The sequence below is a fragment of the Globicephala melas genome, chromosome 1 (assembly GCF_963455315.2).
Source record: "Globicephala melas chromosome 1, mGloMel1.2, whole genome shotgun sequence".
Lineage (NCBI taxonomy): Eukaryota > Metazoa > Chordata > Mammalia > Artiodactyla > Delphinidae > Globicephala > Globicephala melas.
In genome coordinates, this window is record NC_083314.1 from 180,653,892 (window position 1) to 180,659,385 (window position 5,494).

Genomic DNA, 5,494 nt, shown 5'->3' on the forward strand with positions numbered 1-5,494 from the left:
TCTCCAAAAATTGAACAACTTTTAGTTAAAAAAAAAAAAAAATCACCACCAGAAAACTCTTTCCACCTTCAGAATTGAGGGGAACAGTGAAAGGACCCCCGCAAAATTTTACCTGCACGTTTAGCCCTGGGTAGTTAGGCTACTTAATGCACTGAGTGGGGTAGGTAAACCCCCTGGGACTCACACCCAAAATTGCTTTCTGTGGGAATTCACTGGCAGTCCAGTGGTTAAGACTCCTGCACTTCCACTGCAGGGGGCACGGGTTCAATACCTGGTCAGGGAACTAAGATCCCACATGCCCCACCATGTGGCCAAAAACAAACAAACAAGACCCCCAAACAAAAACCAAACCAAAACAAAATTGCTTTGTTTAACCCCAAAAACATATAGTAGAAGTGTCACCATTTCTGCCCCAGGGGACTGTTTCTTTGACATTGCATATGATTTTCTGGGCAGCAAGGGCAGAGCCGAAACCCAGCATCCCAGTCGGTTTGATTTTTCCCCTTCAAATCCCAGGGCTTGGGCCCAGTGGGAGACTGTCCACTCTAAGCATGGTTACTTGTCCTTACTTGGTTTAGAAGGGAAAGGACAAATCTCCCCAGAGGCAGCTGCAGCTTCATCCCTGGTCCTGTCCAGGTCCAAAGCCAGCAGCTCTGCCCATCGCCGCTGCCCACGGTCTGCTCGTGCCCCTGAGGTAGGAGGTTCCATCCCTGGGGTAGTGGATGGAACAGCCAGAGCTCGTGTCCCCACCTCTGAGGTGCAGCCTCCGGGCTGGGTGGTGGACCTGTTGTCCCTGTGAGGTCCCTCCCCACGGCCCCCAGATCCAGCCTGGCCCCTTTGCCTTTGTTGGGGTGAGGGCAGGTTGGCGGGGTCACACCAGCCCAGATATTCGCAAATGCCCATCTGCATCCTCCCCATGAAGACTCTGCCTGGACTTCCCTGGTGTCACAGTGGTTAAGAATCCGCCTGCCAATGCAGGGGACACAGGTTCGAGCCTGGGTCCGGGAAGATCCCACATGCCAGGGAGCAACTAAGCCCGTGCGCCACAACTACTGAGCCTGCGCTCTAGAGCGTGCGAGCCACAACTACTGAGCCCTCGCACCACAACTACTTAAGCCCGTGCGCCTAGAGCCCGTGCTCCACAGCAAGAGAAGCCACCGCAATGAGCAGCCCCTGCACCGCAACGAAGAGTAGCCCCCGCTCGCCGCAACTAGAGAAAGCCCGCGCGCAGCAACGAAGACCCAAAGCAGCCAAAATTAAATAAATACATAAATTTATTTTTAAAAAATGGAAAAAAAAAAAAGATTCTGCCTACCCCGACCCCCAGCCCAGCCTTAAACCACACAGGAGACCTCACCTCTGAGTGTGGGTGGCAGACACTTTCCTCCAGACGATCCAAGAAGACAAAACTCCTAAATCAGACCCATTCCCCAGTGACTCCCAGTACGAGGTTAGAGGTGGGCTTCTCTCCCGCACCTCCCGCAGCCTGGCTCTCACGGGGACCCTCTAGCATCCTGGTTCAGCTCAGAGAGGAGGGTCAGAGCTTGTGTCTCTCAAGCCTGAAGCGTCACCACACCTGCAGGACCCCTTCTCGACAGTGGCTTCTGCCACCTTCTGCCTTCACCTCCCCCCATCGTGAGCAGCCCTCCCCACCTACTCCAGGGTCATGGCTTCTTAGGTGGGAAGGGGCTTTGGATGTCTCCTGGCCTCTGTTGTCCTACCTGCCCTCCAGGTCCGTGAAAGACCCTCCAAAGGGGCTCTGAAGCCTAGCATCTGACACTCTCCCCCTGGCTTCAGGGAGCCCTAAGTGTGTGTCCTTCCCGACACCTCTCCTTGGAGTCGAGACCCGGACATACCTGCATGCTGGCAGCCTAATGGACATTTCATTCATTATTCATTCAGGCATCAACAGCTAATGAGCCTCAACTCCAAGCCAAGTTCTCTGCTCTCGTGGAAATTATGTTCTGCAGGGAGAGGCAGCCGAGGAAGTAATCTCAGTGGGCAACCACCACTTGTCACTCATGGAAGAAACCGTACGATATTGAGAGAAGAGGGGAAACCATTCAGAGCGGGCCTCTCAAGGAGGCCTTTTAGTGGGACCTGAAGCTGTGCAGTCAGAGGAGGAGAGCTCCAGGCAGGGGCACAGCTGCCTCCAAAGGACCCCATGCAAATGCCCAGCCTATGCTCTGCCCCTGCTACCACGCTAGTTTCCCTAGGTCGGGAGGGACCCCTTCAGCCAGCCAATTGTGCTCACTAAAAACCCAGGGGTCAACCTGGACACTCCTCTGCCCCTATCTCCAATCACCAAGTCCTGTGGGTTGCCCCTGGAACCTGACAGTGTCGCTCTGCCTCCATCCCATCCCAGCTGCCATTTTCTCTCTCCTGAACCATGTAGCAGCACCCCTCCCCACTCCCAATGGTGCCCTGGTTTCGTTCCTGTGCTCTTCCTACCCATACTCATTGTTCTGATAAATCATCTTTTAGAAATGCACGTTTGCTGGGACTTCCCTGGCGGTCCAGTGGTTAAGACTCCGTGCTCCCACTGCAGGGGGCACGGGTTCGATCCCTGGCCGGGGAACTAGGATCCTGCATACCGCGTGGCACGGCCAAAAAATTTAAAAAAAGCACATTTGCTCCTGTCCCTCCTTTGCTTATACTCGACACTGGCTTTCCCGTTGGTTTTAGGATGAAATCTGAAATCCCTCATGTGCCCCTCATGGCACCCTTGCGGGTGGCTTCTGCTCTCCTCCTGGGCTCACCTGGAGCTACTTGCACACTCTCTCCCTGGGTTCCTGCCGCACTAACCTTTCGATTCCTTGAAAGCCACCCCAGGGCCTTTGCATAAGCACTTACTCCCACTTACAGTGATACGTCTCATCTTGCCTTAAAGTTACATCTCCAACCTCAAGGGGCCGTGACCCATGACCTCACAGCTCTTTCAGGTGTGTAATTATGTACTGGGTACTTACCTAAGCCCACCCTCCTGCTCCAGGTAGGCTCTGGGGGGCAGGGGCATCTCTGTTCTGCCCACCTTGTAGCCCCAGTGCCTAGCACAGCCTGGCACATGCTAGGGGCACCACAATAATTATCGTGGAAATCTGGCTGGCAGTGGATGAAGATGCTGCAGAAATCCTGGATCTCTCGCCTCCCTCACTGTGATCCAGCTCGCTCTCACCTGCCAGACCCTTCGGGGACGGAGGGCAGCTTTCCCCACTTCTACCCCCTGCGGCAAAACGTCCCCAGAGCTGCTACCACAGAAAGCATTTTGCAGCAGTGGAGCCACTCCGGACCCCTCAAACATCCTCTAATGGGGGGCTTCTGACTCTGATCGCCCCTTAGACCCTTCTAAGGAGGTCATCATCTAGGTCCTTCAGCTCTTGTTGCACAGAGGGGTCCAGGCATCGCACGGTTGGTAAGGTAGCTAGTATGCTAGCAGCGATTTTCAAAACTTTTACTTTTTAATCTGCAGAACTTTTTTCTGACATACAACCCAAGTGGAGCCCAGCACTTGAAAACTGAGCTTCTCTGCCAGACATGGTGCTGGGCACCCTGCTTGCTGCCCTTCATCCTCCACCAAGTCCCTCCCTGGTGCCTGAGGTGCGGCGGGAACCATCTCTTTACAGATGTGACCAGAACTTCGATCTGATCTTTCCACCCCACCACATAAGTTGTCTGGTAACCAGGTGCAGATTTCCAAAGCAAAAGTCAGCTCCAGAGTTTTGAAAAAACAAACAAAAAACAACTCATCATTTTCTGTAGCTTTCTAGAATGCAACCAGGCAACGCATATAAAAAGCTTCAGAATCCTGAAAACCTTTGAATTATCCTAAGAAAAGTCTTCAGTACAGAAGACGTAGGTTCCTACCAGATGCTTACTGCTGTCCCAATTATAAAAGCAGGGAGAAATGATAAGCCTTCTAGATGCTCAGCTGTAAGGGAAGGTAAAATTACCTGCTTGTGCTGACGGGGAAGGCAGCCTTTAAGAGGGACGAGAAGTCACACTTGATATGGAAATAGGCCCATGATGGTGTAAAGTGAGAAGTAAAGTGACAAAATGTTGTGGACAGAAAGATCCCACTTTCGTAAAAGAAAAGAAAAAAAAAAGAAGATATGTATGTAGAAGAAAAGGGTAGATGCCAATACTTTAATTGTGGGATTATGAGTCTTTTTTTTTTTGCTCACTTGTGTTTCTAGATTTTCTACAATAAACGTATTTCCCTTTTATAAGAAAACAACAGGACTTCCTTGGTGGTCCAGTGGTTAAGAATCCGCCTTCCAATGCAGGGGAACACGGGTTTTGATCTCTGGTCGGAGAACTAAGATCCCACATGCCACGGGGCAACTAAGCCCGCACGCCGCAACTACTGAGCCCGCACGCCACAACTAGAGAGAAGCCCGCATGGCACAATGAAGAGCCCGCACGCTGCAACGGAAGATCCCGTGTGCCGCAACTAAGACCCAATGCAGCCAAATAAATAAATATTAAAAAAAAAAAGAAAAAAAAAACAGATGACATTAGTAAGATAATAACAGACACACCTAAAGGAAGAAATCCCTCACAGAAACAACTGTGTTTGAGCCTCCCCGCGGCCCCCTCAGCTGGGTTTCCTCTTCCCAGCACAGGGCTGGGTGTGAGCCCTGAGCAAGGGGACCCGCGTGATTTTTAAGGGAGCCTCTGGTTCTTCCTGGGCAGGCACCTCGCAGGCTCAACGGAGGACAGGGCTCCTAAGAAGTGGGCCCTTTGGCCCCCTGAGGTCACAGCCTCATGGGACATCACACCCCTGAGGTCAGTGAACTCAGGGTGTTTGTGGCTCCACCTGCAGGCAGCTTGGTCCTGCTGCCCCAGAAGGTCGGCTGTGACCTGAGTGCAGTCGGAGTGAGCAGTCCAGCCCCGTCCCTTCCCATCTGCCCCGCTGGCCTCAGGGAGCCAAGCACCCACCACCCACCCTCCCCATGGGTGCTGGGCCCGAACGAGGCCCTCTGCATCGTGTGGTGCTTTAATTATCCCCAGCTCAGCCCTGGATGGTGGGCTTGTTACTTCACAGCATCAAAATGAAGCCCATAAAAATGCAGACTCCGCAGTCACCAGGCAGCCTGGGCCCAGAACCTGTGCTGGGACGCTTAGGACGCTGGCCCGCTGGTTGGGACGGGATCTCGCAGAGACGGCTAAGCCCCTGCTCACGCCGTTTGGCCAGAGCCTCCCGTCTCTGCTCAGCAGACTCTGGTTCACCCTCCCGCCGCCCAGGCCCGTCCAGGCCCGTCCAGGCCGATAACGTCCTGTTCAAACCCTTCAGTCCTTCTGGGGACACTGCCACTCAGAACCCACCACCCCGGGCTCTGTATCCAAGAAACAAGCGAATGAAGTCACTTCCACGGCAGCCCGGGCTCCCCTGCCGCCGCCCCGGCCCCCAATCCGAGGCCTGGGCTGCCCAAAGAGAATAAAGACGAGACAGACTGAGGTATAGTTCAAAGGTTGGTATCTTTTTTGGTTTCCT